Consider the following 22082-nt stretch of genomic DNA (forward strand, 5'->3'; position numbering starts at 1 on the left):
GATTATGTAAAACTCAGAAATTCCTGACTTATGTGTTTTACAAAACCAAAAGTAAAATGGAGTCGTGGCAGGTAAAGTCAAGGACATGTTTATTAAATGTGAAAGCAGCCTGAAACATTTTACTTAGAGTCAGGTTGGCTACCCTTGATTCTCTGCTTGTCTGAATATTTTTGGCAGGGTGGGGAAACTAAAACAAAACTTCAGAAGGAGGTGTATGTCTCCAATAATTAACAAGTAGAAGATAAATTCCTTTGTTATAAAAAACTGTTGTGAATTTCTCCATGACACTGGGGATAAGGAATAGTATATTTCTTTATTCTTCTATTTCTAAACATATCTGATTTAAACACACCACTTGCCAAAGTGAGAGAGAAATTCAATATTAGTTCATTTAAACTTATAACTTAACTCTGGAAGTTTAAGCATCACTCCTCCCCAACACTGGGAAAGCTCCCTTTCTAAATCAATCTTCATCTCTGATGTAGCTTTTGCTCCTTATATTCATTCACAGTCTCACTGTGGAGCTCTTGTCTTACAGTATTATGAACTGTTTATCCTTGTCTGGGACCGCTAAATCCTTTCCAACCGTTGTCTACGAGAGAAAAAAATATTTTAACAGTCACAGAATGTCTGCTTTTTCAATCCACATTTTGAAATGAGAATTGTGGAATTTAAGCTAGTCCTTTTCTTCTGTAGTGCTACAAAGAACTGGATTTCAGCTAGGAGATCCTTAGAGAAATGAGAAGAATATAGAATTCGTTGCTTGACCGAGTTGGGGCTATTGAAAGTGAAATTATTTACCCAGAGATGAGACTCTGCCAGCTCATGGCATGCAGTCATGAATGCTGGTCATGACACCATCAGTGAACACGGGTTAGGAAGTACCCATTGAAGGAAAGACTTGAGGCCAAGGGACAAGAGAAATGTGGAATTTGAGCTAGTCGCTCATGACTTCCTCTTGGATTATATTTCATTTCGCTACTGAAAAAAATTAATATGAAAGCGGTCACCTAGCATTCAGAATTCACTTATATATTTAGAGAAATTAAATATCATAGATTTTCTTGTCAGCTAAATCCCTCTTTTGCTTTTCCCCTCTTGATGTGGCTGTGGCTCGTTGCTTCTACTGAACACAGCACAACAAAATTAGTTCAGCCCCCTCTCCTGGCTTTCTTTACAAAGATTGCACATCTCAGAAATGAACAAATATACTAGTTTCAACTTACTTTCCAGGTCTTTTATTAAAAGTACAAATCCCTTTCTTTTTTTTAACTTCCAAAAAACCATAGAGGTAGATATTTTGTTTTTATGTTTGCTATGTCTTTTACAAAGAAGAAAATAAATAGCTAAGGAATTGGATGTTAGAGTCAATTTTTTAAAGGACTGAGCCACTTCTGTTGAAATCTCTGTGCATGTGGATGGCATGGTAAATCCTTTAACAGACCTGGCACCTATATCTTGGTCTAGAATATTTTTTCTTCCACCTGCCTCTTTAGCTTCTGTTTTAGCAGGTGTGGGTGGTTTGTGGTTGAATAAAAATAAGAATGATCTGCAAAAGCCCCTCATCTTTGACACAATCTTCCACTTGAATCACCCTTACATTATAAACTTGACTACTGACCAAAAGTTTCAGGGAGAGAATACCCCCATTTGCTTTGCTTGTAAGGGTCTCCTAATAATAATAATAATAATAATAATAATAATAATAATAATAATGAAAAGAGAAGCTTGATTAAACAATATTTTAATTTCTGCATATCCAGTAAGAATTTCAGAAACAACTCATCTCAGGGACTTTAAGCTTGCATTCAGGTGTCCTCTCTGGTCTGGTCTCTAAGCAATGTGCATTCAAGAGCTAGTGTCAGTGGTATTCCAGTGTGTGTATGTGTGTATATGCATGTGTGTGTGTGTGTGTGTGTCTGTGTCTGTGTGCGTGTGCATGCACAGGTAATACAACTTTTTGTTGCTTTTTAAATAACTGTCTTACCCAATTTGACAATAGGTTTGTTGTGGTTTTTTGTTGATGATAAACGTTACACCCATACAAATACTTTTATACACAGTGAGAATTCTAGGTTTTCAAGTTGGATTTAGGCTTTCCTTTCTTTTTGAAACTTTGAATTAAAACTATATAAATATATAATGTTAATCTTAAAACATTCGCATGCCATTTGTAAGAAAAATAACAGAAAGTGTAAAAGCAAAGTGTCTTTATGAGTCACAAATTTTTATTTTACTTTAATATTTCTTAAAAATAGTATTTCTTCTATGAGGCATTTTATAATGCTTTAAGGTTTCATAATTTCAAATGCTGAAAGAATAATTTTCAAAACACCTAATTAGATTAAATTTTATTTATAAGACTTACATGAATACAAAAGTACTACGAATAGACAAAAACTCTAAGCCAATGTATATAAATGTATAGAACATTTAATAAAATGCCTTAATTTAAAGGAGGTCTGCCGGGGTAGAAAGCTACACTGTAAAATGAATGGAGATCATATCTATTTAAAGGAACCACTTCTCCTTTTGTTTTTCTTATTGCTTTGGCACTTGTTTTTCTGTACATATTTTTGAAATGGTCATTCATGCAAAGTGTTCAGCACACTGCCTGGCAGACAGAAAAGTTTTGCTATTATTTAATCTCCCCTCACAAAGGTCAGTTACAACTTTTCTCAAGTTCAGAAGTAATTTCCTGACTTTAGCTAATTCTTGTGATAAGATATTGAAATAGTTTCCTAAAAAACACACACAAATGAGGGTTTACAAAGATGAGGATTGTAGTCACACACACAGAACAATAATCCTGCTTGGTACTGGGTGATGCCTTTTGATCTGTGAATGTCGAATTATCAAAATAAACGATTAGAGGAGGAGGTTTATAGACAATATACTCATTTATGTATTGTAATTTAAGAATGAAAAACTGAGTGTGACCTTAGAGTTCACAAACAAGTCAGTTGTAGGGCATAAAAATGTGCGAAAAGGTAACAGTTTACCTAATCCGTAATCTTGTGTCGTGTAATCTTGTATATACAATTCATGCTTTTGTTGGCACTGATTTTAAAAACTATATGTTTTTTTATTTTATAAAATTTAACTTGAAATGGTAAATAAATAATATCTTCATTAAAATCAGTCAACAAAAATGGAAATGAGAAGTGTAATAAATTGAGAAAAATAGAAAAATAAGGCATCTTGAACAAAATATGAAAAATTAAAGTTAGACTCTACAATTAAAAACGACTCTTAGGTTGTTAAACTATTTTATATGTTAAATGAGACACTCTCAGCATATGTGAAAGGGATTAAATTAGAATAATAAACAGATAGCTGTGATTGTGGATATATTAAAAGAAAGAAAAAAGTTGTAATTGAGTAAATGTACAACTTAAAATTTAAAACTGGTGTTTTACTAAATATCTCTAAATATAAAAATAAAAATTTTTAAAAAGGCCAAAATAAATATTTATGATTTTTAACAGATTTTGTAGGAAAACAAACATTATTAAATTATAAAGGGCATAAATAATTGTTGTTTTGATACAAAATCTAACTCTGTAGCTTCTAAATTACAAATACACTTCTTTTTAAAAAGCCAACAAAATACTTCAATTTTTTTCAATTTATTTAAATGGCAGAAATTGCTATAGGGAAATAAAAGCAGAATAAATAATTTATAAATAAATAACCATTTGGAAAAGCTGAAACATGTTTCAAAACTTTACAGGAGTAAAAAATACGATCTCTCTCTCACACACACACACACACACACACACACACACACACACACACTGGTGGAGTGGTACCAAACCTTACAACATAGAAATTTCAAGGCTTCCAATACTTTTTTAATAGAACAGAATACATGAGTTAGTTATTCATTCCAAAAAGTGAATAAAAGATCAGAAAACATATCTAAGAGAAGAAATTAATAAAGCAAAAGCAAAAGTGGTGACTTAAATAAAAAATACAAAATAAACTGCAATACTTCAAAAAATTTTTTCTTAAAGAAATAATCTCAAGCTAGAATAATCAAGAGGAATGAAAGAAGACATACACAAAAAAACAATGAAGGGGAATATGTGACACTCTCATTGCAAATTACACTAACTGTAGGGAGCTTTTTTTTTTTTTTATAAACAGTAAAAGTGGGCTTCCTAGGTGGCACAGTGGTTAAGAATCCACCTGCCAATGCAGGGGACACGGGATCGAGCCCTGTTCCAGGAAGATCCCACATGCCATGGAGCAACTAAGCTCGTGTGCCACAACTACCGAGCCTGCGCTTTAGAGCCCGTGAGCCACAAACTATTGAGCCCATGTGCTACAACTACTGAAGCCCACGTGCCTAGAGCCCATGCTCCGCAACAAGAGATGCCACGGCAATGAGGAGCCCGTGCACCACAATGAAGAGTAGCCCCCACTAACCGCAACTAAAAGAAAGCCCGTGCACAGCAAAAAAGATCCAACACAGCCAATAAAATAAATAAATAAATTTATAAAAAAAAAACAATAAAAGTGAGTGTCATTCACTCATTAAGTGTGGATTCATTTTTATTGTTTCTGCTCAGGACTTGTTTTCTACTTTCAGAGACCTCATGTATTTCTTTAGCTTTGGAAAGGAGGCATATGTAAAGTATGAAATTAGTGTAGGAATGGCCAATTTTTCTTGCTTAAATATTCCCTACTATTAAAAGAGAAACTTATCCAGGTGGACCCTTAGTAAATATTTGCTGAATGAATGAAACGTCTCTTTTTTTTTCTTGTGAATTTGTTTTTATTTTTATTGGGATACAGGGGATGGGTTGAGAAATATCTCTGCAAGTGATGCCCCACCAGGGAAATGTGCATTCTACTCTTCCCGGGATAATGAATGGAGCTTTTTCTTCTTCTTGGAGCTGCTGCTCTTGCTGGCAACAGCCTCTTCAGGTCCACTGCTGAGTGGCTCCTCCCTGGACGAGGATTTCCTCTTTTGGGGGGAAGGGGGAACATTCTCATTTCCTGACTCTCAGGGTCACTAACTGGTTCCTCTTTAGGGAAAGACTTCTTCCTCTTGGGAAGACTTCCACTGCCAGCTGTCTCTTCAAGATCATTACTAACCAGCTCCTTCTTGGAAAAAGATTTCTTTTTCTTGGGTTTGGAGAGGGAGACAGATGGCTCTTGCATTCCATTCTCCTGAGGAGCCTCCTGGGGCTTTTGCTTTTACTTCTTTGGGTGAAACTTCTCTTTAAATACGTTTCTCCTTCATTCTCTCTGTCCTCCTTTGAGAGTTTCTATCAAACCTGTTAGATGCTGTCTTCATTGGTCTTTTTGGTCTTTCGATCTCTTTATCAGGATAAACACATTATTGTCATTGAGTTTCCTAATTCTTCAGTTGTATTTCTTCTCATTTTTATGTTTCTCTTTCTTATATGATTTTTATTTCTGTACTTTATTCTTTTTCATGGGTTGTATTCTTTTTTAAAAATCCCATTGAGAATTCTTAACATATTCACTTTAAAGTCAAATATAGGTTGCTATAATATTTTTAATATTTTCATGATGAATTCAACTCCAGAATGCTTGTATATGTAAGTACTTTATTATTATCTCTCACAGTTAATTTTCCTCCCACATTCTGTAATTTTTTTTTGCCACACTCACTTTGTACTCATTCTTAATTATAATGTTTCAAACAGAATTCATCCTCTTTCTCCACTATCCCCACTCTCCACTCTTCTACACAATGTGCAGCTTCTCTTGGATGTTCTTTATGAATCATTTAGCCAGGGACCCTTGTCAAAAACAATGTATCACTGACTCTTCCAACTACTGTATTTCCTTTCCAATATATTGTCCAGTTATTGATTTTTAATATTTTGTTATTTCTGTTCTTCTCATCTGTACATAACCCACCTGACATTAGCCTTCTAGAGGCAATTTCAAATTTCAGTCCACACTAGCTGTGAACACTACTCAAATTGCTGTTGTATTCCCAGAACATCAATTTACTTCACAAGCAAATTTGAGTTATATGAATTTTAAAAAAAATTCCATAACAGAGATAAAATGAGATGATGATATATGTTGGAATGCATCATTTTTTTTTCCAAAGTAATTTCCATTAGAATTCCCTCCTTCCAGAACCCTCCTATACTGTTGGTGGAAATATAAATTGGTGCATCCACTATGGAAAACAGTATGGAGGTTCCTCAAAAAACTAAAAATAGAGTTGTTATATGATCCATCAGTCCCACTCCTGGGCATATATCCAGAAAAAATGATAATTCAAAAAGATACATGCGGGCTTCCTAGGTGGCGCAGTGGTTGAGAATCCACCTGCCAATGCAAGGGACACGGGTTCGATCCCTGCTCCAGGAAGATCCCACATGCCGCGGAGCAACTAAGCCCGTGCACCACAACTACTGAGCCTGTGCTTTAGAGCCCGTGAGCCACAACTATTGAGCCCATGTGCTGCAACTACTGAAGCCCACGCACCTAGAGCCTGTGCTCCACAACAAGAGAAGCCACGGCAATGAGCCTGCACACCACAACGAAGAGTAGCCCCCGCTCACTGCAACTAAAAAGAAGGCCCGCACACAGCAAAAAAGATCCAACACAGCCAATAAAATAATTAATTTAAAAAGATACATGCACCCCTATGTTCATAGCAGCATTATTTACAATAGCCAAGACATGGAAACAACCTAAATGTCCATTGATGGATGAATGGATAAAGAAGATATCACACACACATACAATGGAATACTACTCAGCCATAAAAAAGAATGAAATAATGCCATTTGCAGCAACATGGATGGACCTAGAGATTATCATACTAAGTGAAGTAAATCAGAAACAGACCTGTGGTTGCCAAGGGGGAGGGACTGTAGGGGAGGAAAGAATTGGGAGTTTGGTATTAGCAGATGCAAATGAGTATATACACAATGGATAAACAACAAGGTCCTACTGTATCACACAGGGAACTATATTCAAAATCTTGTGATAAACCAATGGAAAAGAACATGAAAAAGAATGTGTATATACATATAGACAGATAGATATACAGTATAGATATATATAACTGAATCACTATGCTGTACAGCAGAAATTAACACAACACTGTAAATCAACTATACTTCAATAAAATAATTTTTTAAAAAAGAATTCTCTCCTTCCTAACTCCATTCAGAGCTCTCCAATCATATATCACGAATGAAAATTTTAGTTCTTTTTCATCTTATCTGTTTATACAACTTTCATTAAAGTTCAGGTTCACTGAGGAGCATACACCAAGATGAATTAGGAGAGCAAGAGATTTATTGGAGTAGGGAATAGGAGAAGGCGGAAAAGTCTTAAGACTACAATGCTGGCCTTACACCTGAGAAAGGAGAGAGGGAAGGAAGAGGTATGAACTTCACACAAAATGATGTAAAATAAAATACATGGACAGTAATAAACTATCAGCTTTGTTTGCTTTTCATACCACTGTTGATCAACTACTATCTGATTATCTCCCTGTGTTAAACTCATATTGCTTATATTACCATGAAATGCAATTACACAAGTTGTATACTCTTCCACTCTAAAGGGGGAATTTATACATGGGACAGAGACTTGAACTAGAAAAACTATCCTACAATTCCCTTTCAAATTTTGGATACCATAACTCTATTGTGAAAAATAATTCAATAGTCCTGTTTCACTTCACTCTTCATACAGACACTCTTCATACAGTTTCAAAAGCGAAACTCTTAGCCATATCTTATGTTCTGAGAGCAGCCTTTTGACAGGAAATTTCTACCTTTCAGAAAAAGATGTGTTCAAACCATGATTAACTCTTGCATGGATGGACCAGAGCCCGGGCAAATGGAGACCTGCTTTTGTGATCTAAGCAAGATGAAATCATTTCCTCTTTGATGACTCAAATGATAAATGGATTGCTTATTTCAGGGGGCTCTGTATGCAACATAATTCACCCCCAATACATTGGTATTGATTCAAATCAAAATGTATAATTTTGCTCTTTATTAGGATAAGATTTTAGAATTCTCAAAGTATTTTTAGGAACATTTTCCTCAAATGCACCCTGACTCGACCCTGTGAGATAATCACAGGTGGGATTATTACCCCCATTTTTCAATTGAGTGAGGACCGAGAGTTGTTCAATTTTTTGAGCTAGATTTTGGTCCACTATTTCACGTAACCAAGCTTCAATTCCTTATGCATTTCCTTATCAATTTGGCAAAGAATTTAATGACAGTTATAACATGTAAAATTATATTTCTCTTTGCTTGAAAACAGAAACAATGGGAATTATGTGTAATACGTGTGGAGTAATCTACAGATTATTTTGTCTGGACAGGCACTTTCTCAGACATCATTCCAAGAACTAAAGAAAAATGATGAAATGTTCAAAAGCTACATTACAGTGCTTTGGGAGGAAAAAGAGAATGTTGCAGCATATTTTCATATTCTACCTACTCAAGCTACATCATAGGAGATGTTTTAAACAATGGATAAAGTCTCTGTCTCCTACAGCCCAAAAACCAATGAGCCAAACCACAATTTTCCAAGGATATCTTTAATAAATATTACTAAATACAGCCTCCAAGATATGATTTTTTTTCTTACCTAGTTTATTGAATGTGTCTGCTTATAGTTTTCTTACTTACCCTACCTACCACCTTTTAATTAAATAAGCTGATAAAATTTCATCTTAGTGCAGAATTTCCTTAGCTCAGCATTGATGCTTTGTTCTGCTGCATGTCACCTGCCTTGGCCTTCTATTGTATAGGTGTTTACACGGGGATGTGCTGTAACTTGAGAATAAGCAGAAGGTGCTCTCATTGTTATAAATCAAATTGGTTTAACCTGTGATTCTGGTAAAGGAGGCCTCAGCTTTCTGATGACTATGCTCCCTGCTGAAAATTGCTAGGTTGCTCTTTTTCTCCTTTTTTTTCCTGTCACCTTAACTGGGTTTTGAGGCCTTTACAAGTCCGGAGCATTACTACTTAGGCAACCACAGTTTTCTAGTGTGAATTAATAGGCCAAATGCATTGAGCAGAACCGACCTTTGCTTTTATATATAATGCCGTTGTAATTGATGTGAACTTCTTTATCTAGGTTGCAGATATTGGATTACTTCATAGTTCTTTATTGCAACCAGCAGGGTGTTAATTTGATTTTTTTTAACTCCTGAATTCTGTCATTCTCATTACCAGTTTCCTAATGAAAACTGATGGATAAAGTAAATGAAACTTAAATATCATAATCCTAAAAATCCTACTATTTTGGAGTTCTATGGTTATTGGCTTTTGGTATTCATTGAACCACGTCTGGCTTGTAGAAGGATAATCGAGGGCTTTTTTGCAACAGGTATAGAGTACAAAATACAAAACCAATCACCAACTGTGAACGTGCTCAGAGGAAGCATTCATCAAAAGACACACTATTCCCTAGCATAAATTAGACTTATGGAAAATATTTGCAGCACAGAAAATATAACTAAAGTTTAGCAATCTATTAAATTAGCTGAATGGTAGTTAATATTTCTGATGAAAATTTGGGCCTATTATGAAACTGGTTATTTTATGCTTAAATAAGTTTAATTTAATTATTCCTATAATTTTCTGAGACAAACATTTTCAACAGCTGCTCTTTAAAATTGGAGAATTGGAAGGGGGAAATGCTATTAGTAATTGCTTCCTGAGAAGCATGTTTACAAAGTTCTTTGTTCTCCTCTCTTCAAAATAACTATCTTGGCTCCCCATTTTAATTCTGGTCATCAGAATTACCTAAAGTTTTCACTGAAAATATCATCAAGCCTTGAAGGAAATTCAAGATAATACAGAGATATCCTTAGCTGAAAAGAGTATGAGACTATGATTTTCAAATTTAAAGGTAAGAACAATTATCCTGGGTAAACAAACAGCAAAAGGAGTATGATATTCATATATCCTATATAATTCAGGGCACTTACTTTAGGTATACAAATATTTGTATGAAAGACATTTATTGACCCAATATTTTCTTGAAATTGATAAATGTCGGCAAAACAATATTCTTTATCCAGCTGACTAATATAGTATCAGTTTAAATCAACATCATATCAAGAAAATGAAAATGTTAACAATAATTGCACACAGTATATGTGAATAAATAAGAGTAATGTTTAGTCCTTCTAGGTTATGCTATGTTTACATATAAATATGTTATTTCAAGTTTATACGGAGAATTAACTACTATCTTGCATTTCAGGACATGTCGAATAATATTACGTTGATTATATTAAGAAAGTCATAATAAATGCTAACATCAAATTTTTGTTATGTGCCACATAGAGTTCCTGGGCCAAAATGAACAGAAATTTTGCTGCAGATTTATAACTAGGACTAATCACTCAGGCCAGGCATTCAACAACTGATGGATACCAGAGAACAGCGTGTATCTATTCAAAACTGGGCTCCTTTTCGCTTGCTTAATGCTGTTTGGATGTCGTTCGATTTATATACCCTGTTATCTTACCATAAATTCACACCCCACATTTCGAGAAATTCATTTTTAACAATTCTAGTTATTTAATGCTTACATTTTCCTCATCACCAACTACTTAGGTTATTTCAAAACTTAACCCTTTGTTTGTAAATAGATCAATGTCACACAGATGATTTATGAATAGGGCAGATCGAGCCCCCTACCCACCCCCATCCCCACCCCGCCTGGGATGCCAGGTTCGGCTGCGGCACCAGGGAGGAAGGGGGTTCCGGGGGTTCAACGAAAAATGTGGCAAGTGCACCTTGTTCCCACTCTTATCCCCACCTTTCACCCAGCAAACTAAGCGGAAGACTCCGAAGGCTGGGACTTGGGAGGCTGCCAAGGACACCCGGAATCGCCTCAGGGGTGGCATCCCCAGGCCAAGGTCAGTCTGCGTGTTCGGAGAGAGTACCAGGGGCGGCCAGGAGTTTTAGGGGTGGCTGAGAGGCAGCTCACAGACCAGCTAAGTGGGACATCGAAAGCATGACCCCCCCAACCCATGCCGCCCACGTGCAGCTGCCCCTTAAGCGAGCCTCAAACCCACGGCGCCCCGAGCCAGGCTCCGGGCCGCACCTGGCGCCGTGCGAGCCACTGGGCACTGCGCCTCCTCGCGGCAGCAGGTGAGGCCCGGGAGCCCACGGTCCGCGTGCTGCCCCTTCTCCCATTGCTTACCTGGTCCGTACGTACATGGATGTGACGGGGGTGTGAACGTAAGGACGCCGGGAGGCCACGACTCCAGTCGGTCTCGGGCACTCTTCTCGCTGCGGGCCTGGACCGGAGCCCCACGCTGGGCGGACTCCGAAGTCCAAACTTCCTCCCTTAAACTTCTTGCGGTGAAAGACGCGGGAATTGAAACAGGTTTGTCCTTGGAGCCCACGACCTGTCGTAACCACTGCCTCCCGCGCCGGGCCTTGGCTAGTACCCGGAACCGAGTGTGCTGGGCCTGTGAGGCAGAGCCGGCGGCATCCGAGGCCCCGGAAGTGCACCCAATCGGGCCGAGGGCTTGGGCTGGTGGCTGGTAGTGGCTTCCGGTTCCAACTTGAGGCTTTTTCGGTTGGCGCGTGGAGCCGTGAGAACCTCCGGGTTGAGGTACGTTTTGACAACTGACTAACGCAGTCGTTTAAAATGAATTTTGAGTTAGAGTAAAGCTTTCGTACAAGTCTTCCTTGGCCACTAATTAAACGAATTTGATAACTTTTGAGTTATGTTTGGTTTGAAATTGTCAGCCATTCTTACTGCTGTGGAAGTGGTGAGGTTTTTTTGTTTGTTTAAATGGGAGGCAGATATTTTGGGCAATTAAATATAGGTTAATATTTATATGTCTAACATATGTCTAACATATAGACGGACTTTATGTCTAAAATGAAAGGTAATTTTGGAAAGAAGAATCACAGTAATTTTTTAAATTTTAAATTCATCTGTCTCTAATTTTAATTCATTTTTCAGTAGCTCTTGCTGATTGTTGATTCTGTTTTTAATTTCTGTGTGAGTTGTCCTCTTGAAGCATTATAAGGCTAACAAGAACTCAATTTGTTAATTATCTTTAATTATCATAGCCTTGTTTGGTCTTAAGATTGATTATACTCTAAAGCCCTCTAATTTTAAGGTGGAAAACTTGTTACAAACATGTATTCACCATTTTCAAAGATGTATAATTGGGCTGGTTAAACCAATAGTCTTGATTTCTGCCCATTTTAAGAGGGCACATTGCTTTCTCGCCTTTTTTCTTTTCTTCAAAGGTATTGATAAAGATGTGGAGTATGTACTTATATTAGAAGTTGCCCGAGCTGATATCTTTTTCCAGAATTCTTAACCTGTGGTTCAAGTACCCTTTGGGGGATGGTTGTCCATGGATAGACTTTAGAAGATGGGGGAATGCCCTCAACTGTGTGAAAATTCCTTTGGTTTGTGTGTTAGGTGTATTTTTTCTGAGTAGAAAATCCATAGCTTTCACCAAATTCACAAAAGCGTTTGGAACTACTCCAAATTAAGAACCATTGGTTTTTATGATGCATAGGTTGTGAATGAAGGGTGTACTTGGAGATGGAAATTTTTGTAGTTCCTGGTAACAATTGGACAAGATGGCAGCCCTGTAAAATTAAATCTACCCTTAACTTTTAGAAACCTTGAATTTTCTTTAAACAAAATAATCTTAGAAGTCCCTTTTATTTCTCAATTCTACCTAGATAGGCATAATTTGAATTACTATCCATGAGTCAATTTATGTGTAACACATTAAATTAATAAATGAAGTAGACAAGATTTATTTTACTAGTATCTATTCATCAAACGTCAAGTAGAAAATTAAAGCAAATATTTTAATGATTCAGACCCAAAATCATCTTTAATCAAAATAAAACAACAACAACAATAATAAAAAATTATCTGGCCCCAATTGAACATTCAGAAAATCTAATGTGAATTGGTTCTGTGTTCTCTCTCTGCACAGACATAAGTGTGTGTGCGCATACCAACCATGTCTAGGTTCCCAAATTTTTCCATTGAAAAGTTTTTCATTTTCTTAAAGCTTGATGACTGTCAAGAGTGGACAATAGGTAAGGGAGGTGGGACCTTCTGACTGAGTCAGAAGGAGGGAATGACTATGCTCTCCCGGAGAGGAATTCAGGATCAGATGGTATAATCACCTGTAGGGGATGCAGGACAGAATTTAAATTAAGTGCTTAGAGGCCTTTTTGTCTTGAACAGCAGACCTTGCGCATTCCCCCCACTCACAGCTCCCCAGCTTACTTCCAGCCTTGTCTGAGAGAATATCTTCCATTAATGCAAGAAGAAGTGTAATCTGTGGTTTATTTAGCCTTTGCTCTTTGCACAGAGGCTTCCATTTAGAGTAACCATTGCAGCTAAGATTTGGATCTGGTCCTCAAATAGCCTGAACGAGGCAACCTCAGCAAGTAGATGCAGGATATTAGCAATTTATTTTATATCAGCTCCAAATGATCAGCAGATGATAACAACCCTTGGGCACTGTTAATCTCAGCTTGACTCAAACTGGTGACCACAAAGTAGAAGGCAGGGTGTTGTCTCTGAGCAATTTGTGTGGACTTCCACAGCTTGTTGGTTGGGCCAATGCAATTGAAGCCTCCTTTCCGGTGGTTACTTTAAAAATTTCACATCCAAAGTCTTTGGTCTTTATTGAACTGAAAGATAGGAGGGCTTTATCAAGAAAAATACCCAAAGGCCAAGATGTGGGAGCTTAGAATCTAATAAAAATTAGAAAGGTTGAAAAGGTAACTGTGTGTGTTCCCTGCCCAATAAACTTTGAACAATATCACTGTAACTATGACTAGAAAAAAACCTCTGGAAATGATAAAATATAACGTGTGCATGTGTGTCTATGTTTATTTATGTGTACCATTGAATGAAAAGCTTTTTCCATGAATGGGCTGAGGCTGAGGCTCCCACCCCAGTGATGCTGTCCATGTTGGGGAGGCCTGGACAGAACCACAATGATAATCTCAGAACCATCACATAATCTCTTGTCCGATACCCAAGATGAGAAATTTCCTTAAGATCAAGACTTGACAAACATCATTTTTATTGCAATAAGATTGTCCTGTTATATTAAATTTGAATATACATAGTTTTAGTTCTATTTTTCTCACACCTGTGAGACTTTTGCTTGTATTTTATGAAAACTTTGCATTTCTTCTCAATGAGTCTAATTAGAAAAATTGAGCTGAAAAAAAAAAGTGACACATCAGAGAAGGTAAGGGACTCCTTCAATGCACCTGTTTAGACAGTGAGAGGAAGCAGGCAGAGTTGCTTCCTTCTGTCTGGTAGTGAGAATTGCTGAGAGGTGAGTTAGTGGAAAGATGGAGCCAGAGCACCGTCCTGCTTTGCCTCCTGTTCTCTGCATATATTTATCATCTTCAGCACAAAGACCACGCAAACTTTTGTTTTGAGAAGGGTTGAGAAATACCCACTAGATCTCTGGCAAGTTGAATACGTTAAAGTGCTCTGAAGCTTCTCCGTACCATTCATCTAAAATGTCCTACATGGGATTTCCCTGGTGGTCCAGTGGTTAAGACTTCACCTTCCAATGCAGTGGGTGGGGGAGCTATCCCTATCCCTGGTTGGGGAGCTAAGATCCCACATGCCTCTTAGCCAAAAACTCAAAATATAAAGCAGAAGCAATATGGTAACAAATTCAATAAAGACTTTAAAAAAAATGGTCCACATCAAAAAAAAAATCTTAAAAAATAAAGTCCTGCATATTGGGGCTATCATGGAATCCCTGAATTTTGATAAAACAAGTACTTTTAAAATTTATTAACTTTGTAATTCAATTTTAAATCATAACATTTTGCTATATGTGTTGTATGTTGCTGACTCAGTAAAGGTTCTTATTTAAATATTACTGGGATATGAGAATTTTAAGTTCTGTGCTAAAGTCTGGAATATTTCAAGTCAATTCAGTTTAATAAACATTTGTTGAGAGTCCAGTAGGAGCCTTTTACTAATGTACTACTCCAGGATTTGAGGATACACTATGGTCCCTGCTCACAAAACCAGACATATAGGCAAATAAGGTACCATATATTAAGGTCAAGAATAGAATTTTGCTTGAGATAAAATTCTGCACAAATGAGGGAATGGTTGCTTTTCTAGGAGTCACAGATTAGGAAAGGCTTCTGGGTGAGGTGGGGGGGATGTTGATATTCAGGTCATTCAGGTCAGTTTTGGATGATGAGTAAGCGTTCACCTCAATCAGAAGAAAACCTTCTGTGATGGAAAGCATAGTATGTGCAAAGGAATACTCACATAAGGTGGCATGTAGATTTTTAAGGCGGTCAAGTTGTGGTAGCTAAGTGGCAGATGATAAGGAACAAGAAGTAGATTAAGAATGATTCATGAAAACCTGGTAAGTTTTCAATATAATTATTTTAAAAATAATTATTTTTATAGAATATAAGGAAGACTTGAATGGAAATATAAAATCTTCACTGTTAGACCTTCCCAATGGAATTATAAAACCTGTTTAATTAACTGAACTTGCTAGCAGCAATTCTCTATGTGATAGCACTAGGTAAATTTTAGAGTGTAGAGAAATTGGGCAATGCATAAACAAAAGTGGACTTATAATCAGAAAACCAGGAGTGAAGAGTCCTAGCCTTCCCAGCCCTGTTTCATATTAGCTGTGGGATATGTTCAAATCTCTTAGTTTCCCAAATACTGTTTCACATCTGTACAATGGGCAATGATAACCTGTTCTGGGGGATTTATACAACTCCAAAGTTTATTGTGAAGGTCAAATTGATATGCATGTAAAGTCATCTTATAAATTCTAAGCAAGTTTAAGCTATTTTATTCTACAGTCAAGGAGACTGTGACCCTAACAAATTATATGTTTATAAAAAGTTAGGTGTGTATTAACAGCAAGGACTGACAGTTAAAACCATGAACTTTGTGTTCTTAGCCTGTGCTTTCCCTTTTATTCAAGCAAAAATGTGTATCTCCTCACACCTGTCTACTACAGGACAGGGGACAAGTTTACTGAGTTTTAATTCCTGTGGATAGCAGGAATGCTTCCTACAAAACTCAACCCATAACAACGATTTTATATGCCTGATGCATTTGCTTTCGAAATAGTAATATACTTGTAAGGCATTGATGAGTAAGAGAAAGAATGTTCTTCCTCCCTCTGCCCCAGAGCAACTTGAGTTTTTTCCACCTCAGTTCTCTCTGGCAGGGAGTTCATTTCCACTCCCGTCACACCCCAAGCATCATTCATTCAAGGCTGTTTTGTGGAGGAGAGGAGAGAATTACATCAAACAAGGGTAGCAAAATATTCTTACACACATTCATAGTTACATACATGTTTTGACACCACTATCCTGAATTTCGTCATTTATTCCCATCAGAAGGAATTTCTCCAACCCCATTCTAACAATTCTTGGGATTTCTTGTCTAGACCCTTCTCCCATTTTCATCTCTGTATCTAGGTTTGCCATGTTACCTCTCCAGAGCCTCTCACGTTAACCTGATATTTCTCTTCATTTATTATGCAGAGTTACAGCTGGTTCTTTCTTTCACCTTTGTGGTCCTGGTTAGGCCTGAGTGAATGTAGTGACTTCACATATCAGTAGAACTTTTACACTGTAATGGGGACTTTGTAAATTTTTAGGGCAAACACTGAGCCACTAACCTGAGAAAAAATATTATCATTTTTAATAATTTAAGTTAATCATAAAGTCTTGTGAATTCAGGATATTTTTAGACTTTCAGTTCAAAGATAATAAGAACTGAGCATGCATTTGTCCTTTTTCTACATCTATCCATCTTTATTTATTGTATCTGTGGTCTCTGATAACTCATTGCAAAACTGAACTCCTCTCTCTGCAGTCATGTTTTATGTTTATGGATCAGGCAGGACAACTGCATATAAACTGACAAATTTTTTGGTAACTTACTCTACTGTGAAACAAATCTTCCTGAAATTTGACCTAAACAATTCATGTCATATTCCTTCATGAAAGATGAAGAATAACTAAAGTGTTCTCAGTGTCATTGTCTTAATGGCAATAACAGATTCTATACTTAATTTGGTACCCTAGACAGACTGGCCCTGATTTCTTAAACTGTGTCCTTTAAAAGGTTTAGTGCTTCACTTCTCTGGTTTCTTTACTCATTTCAAATGTCTTATAGCTCTGTTCAAATTTGAATCCTAAGTATCAGCTCAAGATCCTCTGAGGACCCTGCTGTGTTTTTCTTTTTAATTTTGTCTCTATTTTAATAAAAAGAACTATATACCTTGTATGTGTACAAGGGTGAGTCAAAAATTATCCACATCTGGCTGTAGAATTTATTTTAATTAACTTTTAGAAAAGACAAATGCATCATTTTTCAACATAACCTCATTGCTTTTCAATACACTTTGTCCATCTGTCAACAAGCTTTCGTATTCCCTCAGTAAAAAAACATTTTAGGCTGAGCTGCTGTCTTCACTTCTTCATCAGAAGTGAATCTTGGTCCTCTTAGGGCTGCTTTCAGGGGACCAAAGAGGTGAAAGTCCAATGGAGCAAGATCAGGACTGTAGGGAGGTTGCTTTAACACCTCAAAACAAAGTTTTTGCAGAGTGTCGACAGTGTGGGCAGAAGTGTACAGACGTGCATTGTCATGCAAGATCACAGCACCCTTGGATAGCAGTCCTCTGCATTTAATCCGAAGTTTAGGCTTCAGTACAAACTTTTTGAAACCTAAGTCTGTTGTGGATTACTTCATAGTCATTTGATTTGCAAATGATTCACCACATAATCCACTGTCACTCGTCTATTAGACAGAATCATTTCACATGTACGCTCAATGTTATCATCAGCTGTGCACATGGATGGGTGTCCAGCTCCTTCTCGATGGCTAACACTTGTGGGACCTTCCTTGAACTTCTCTATCCGTTCACACACACTTCTTCATGACAAAACACTTTCTCCATACTGTGGGTAAAGTCTTCAATAACAGCACCAGGTACACCCTCAGACCACAATAAAGCAATCACTGCACGCTGCTCTTCTTTCGTGTAAATCACACGTGGGGTATCCATTTTTGCTCGAACTGCAGTTACAAAGAACTGATGTAACACGTTCACACCTGCACAGCAGTGACTGGGGAGACAGTAGCCTTGAATGGAAAGCTCTAAAAAGACAGTGCAGCCAACAGAAGTTTTAATATAACTGGAGTGTGGATGACTTACTCTTGTACAAAGTACATATTTGTATAGGTACTGTCCTTTTCTTTTTAAAATGTTGTTCTCAGGTGTGGCCTTCAAAGATATTCAAGCTGTAATTGGAGGGATTCAGATGAAAGGAAAATTTCATTTTGACTGTGACTTGGCGCGTGTGTGTGTGTGTGTGTGTGCTTGTGTGTGTGGTTTGTGTGTATCTGTGTGCCTTTAGTGTTAGAAGTTATAGGGAATCCCTTCTATTTGTTCTTTCTCTTCATTTACCTCTCACCTTTTATACTCAATAAAAGTGTTTTTTTTTTAATTTTAGGTTACCTTATTTTGTTTTTCATCATAAAATCAGGATCATCATAAAATCACAGCCAGAAAGAACTTTAGAAAGTATAGCAGAATGATTGATAGAGACAGCTCTACAGTTAGATTAAATCATTTTTCTCACTTTCTAGTTACATGATCTTAGGCAAGTTGCATAAGTTATCTGTGTTCATTCTTCTCATTTGTAAAATGGGGAAAATTAATGGTGCCTATCCCTGAGATCAGATTGTAGTAAGTGTGAATTAGTTTGTGTAACAAGCATAAATCAATGCCTGGGACACAGGAACTATTCTCTCTTCTGCCTCAGTCTCCCTCTGTCTCTGTTTCTCTTTCTCAGTCTCCGTCTCCCTCTATGTATAGAACAATATGGGTTTGAACTGCACAGGTCCGTTTATATGTGGATTTAAAAAAAAAAAAATACATATTGCAGTACTACATGACCCTGGTTGGTTGAATCCGTGAATGTGGAACCTCAAATATGGAAGGCCGATTATAAAGTTATACATAGATTTTCAGCTTTGCAGGGGGTCAGCACCTCTAAACCCTGCATTGTTCAAGGGTCAACTGTATATGTGTGTATTTATATATAAAATCTTCGGACCTCCTATGTCATATCTATCCTCATTTCCAAAAGTAATTAGCATTTTATTGTAGATCACTATAATAATTTGTATGCACAGAGCTTGTATAATTTGTAAAGCATTTTATATATGTTGTATTCTGAGAAGAATTTTGAGACATTTGTAGACATATAACATTTATTCCTTATGGTAATAACAAACATTCTTTTTTCTAAAATTTATTTCTTTATTTCTTTATTTATTTACTTTTGGCTGTATTGTGTCTTTGTTGCTGTGCGCGGAGTTTCTCTAGTTGTGGTAAGTGAGGGCTACTCTGAATTGCAGTGCGTGGGCTTCTCACTGCAGTGGCTTCTCTCGTTGTGGAGCTCAGGCTCTAGGCACATGAGCTTTAGTATTTGTGGCACGTGGGCTCAGTAGTTGTGGCTCTTGGGCTCTAGAGCTCAGGCTCAGTAGTTGTGGAACATGGGCTTAGTTGCTCTGAGACACGTGGGATCTTTCCAGACCAGGGCTTGAACCTGTGTCTCCTGCATTGGCAGGCAGATTCTCAACCACTGCGCCACCAGGGAAGTCCCAACATAAACATTCTGATAAATGACTATACCTTGTATATCTTTAATAGATCACTGAGCTTGGAGTTTTTTATGAAGTTACTCTGTATCCTTCATAACTAATAGTAATATTTTGACAGAATTCAATATTACTTGTATATTTTATATAAAAGTCATAAAATAAAAATAGTTTATATAAAACATTTATGTTTCCACATGCTATTACCTTGTTCCAACTGTAAAAAATAAAAAGACTAAAAACATCATATTTTTCCAACACGCTGGAGAATTTTGGATGCAAAGAAATCTAAAGGAAATAAATTCTAGGGAAAAACAAGCCCTTCCAAAAGGGTCAGCAATCTAGGGCAGCTTGGAGTATTGCCAAGTCTGAGCCTGTACTGGCAGAGAAACCGGCCTTTCATGGGTGGAGGAAATTTGTTTCTGTTAAGAGAGATCACTCATAGGCTTGGAATTCATAGAATACCCTATATGCAGAGCAGTTAGTTCTGCCTGCCTTCCTACTAGTTCTCCACAAAGGATAGAAATGCATGTTAAAAAACAAAAACAGTTACAAACTGTTTAAAGCAATTGGTAATATCAATATGTTGACGTATTTATAATATAATATATGTAGAAGTAAAATATATGGTAATATTAATAAGAAAGGATTGAGCAATATATAAAATTATAATATAAAAAGATTCTTACATTATTTATGAAGCTGCAAATGGCTAACCACCAGAAATACACTACAAAAAATTATAGTTAAACCAATTAAGAAGATAAAAGAGAATAATAAAAACTTGATTAATCTAAAAAAAGATAAACAAGGAACAGATACGATAGTCAGATAACAAGATAGCAGACTTAACTCCAGCCAAATCAGTAATTAAATTAAATATAAATGGACCAAATTCTCCAACTAGAGTGATTTTCAAATTAGATTGAAAAGAAAAAGACCTAATTTTTATACTGTTTATAAGAGACTCACTTAAGAACACAGAAAAATTAAAAGTTAAATGTTGCAGAATAACATATGAACTATAAGAAAATTGATGTGACATAAAGGAAATGCAAATTAAAACCAAAATAAGACATGACTATCCATTAGAATGGCTAAAATTAAAAAGATGGACAAAACTATGTGTTGTCAAGAATATGGAGCAACCAAAACTCTCATATACTGATTGTGGGAATGCAAACTGGTACACTTTCATTCAAAAACTGCTTGACAGGTATAACTAAACGTATTCAAGAAAAACTAGTGCATATGCTCTAAATAAATTAAAAAGTACCTGTACTAAATGGTTTGTAGCAGCAATGAGGTATCACCTCACACCAGTCAGAATGGCTATCATCAAAAAGTGTACAAATAATAAATAAAAATTATATGGTGAACTTAGAAATTAAAAAACAATTTATTAATTAAAGTATGGTTGATTTACAATATTGCTTTAGTTTCAGGCATACAGCATAATGATTCAGTTTTTTCATTTTCTTGCAGATTATATTCCATTATAGGTTAGTACAAGGTATTGAGTGTAAAGTAAAGGGAACCCTCATACTCTGTTGGTGGGAATATAAATTGGTGCAGCCATTATGGAAAACAGTATGGTGGTTCCTTCAAAAACTAAAAATAGAGCTACCATATGATTCAGCAATTTCACTCCTTGGTATATATCCAGAAAATACAAAAACTCTAGTTTCGAAAGATACATGGACCTCAATGTTCATAGCAACACTGTTTGGTACAATGAAGACATGGAAGCAACCCAAGTGCCCTCCAACAGACAGTGGTGTTAAGAAGATAGTGTGTGTATATACACACAATGGAACATTACTCAGCCATAAAAAAGAGTGAAATATTGCATTTGCAGCAACATGGATGGACCTAGAGAATATTATGCTTAGTGAAGTAAGTCATGCAGAGGAAGACAAATACTGTTTGACATCACTTATATATGGAATCTTAAACATAATACAAATGAACCTATATACAAAATAGAAATAGAGTCACAGACATAGACAACAAGCTTGTGTTTACCAAAGGGGAAAGGGATGGGGGGAGGGGCAAATTAGAAGTATGGGATTAACAGATACAAACTACTATACATAAAATAGGTGAGCAATAAGGATTTACTGTATAGCACCAGGAATTACACCCAATATCTTGTACTAGCCTATAATGGAATACAACCTGCAAAAGAACAAAAAAACTGAATCATTATGCTGTACACCTGAAACTAAAGCAATATTGTAAATCAACTATACTTTAATAAAAAAATTTTTTAATTTCTATGTTCACCATATAGTTTTTATTTCTTCTCTCCCAATATTTCCTACATTTTGCTGTAATTAACTTTCTTAAAGCATAAATATCTGATTATGTCTCTTGCCACTCAAAAATCTCTTTATAAAATCTCT

The 22082-nt window shown here is 36.4% G+C and overlaps 1 pseudogene; it reads right to left on the reverse strand.

Moving 5' to 3' along the window:
- Window positions 1–4855: 4855 nt before the first annotated feature.
- Window positions 4856–10891, reverse strand: LOC130851940 (nucleolar protein 56-like; annotated as a pseudogene).
- Between the last annotated feature and the right edge of the window lie 11191 nt (window positions 10892–22082).

This window comes from Hippopotamus amphibius, chromosome 4, assembly GCF_030028045.1.
Source record: "Hippopotamus amphibius kiboko isolate mHipAmp2 chromosome 4, mHipAmp2.hap2, whole genome shotgun sequence".
Taxonomy (NCBI): Eukaryota; Metazoa; Chordata; class Mammalia; order Artiodactyla; family Hippopotamidae; genus Hippopotamus; species Hippopotamus amphibius.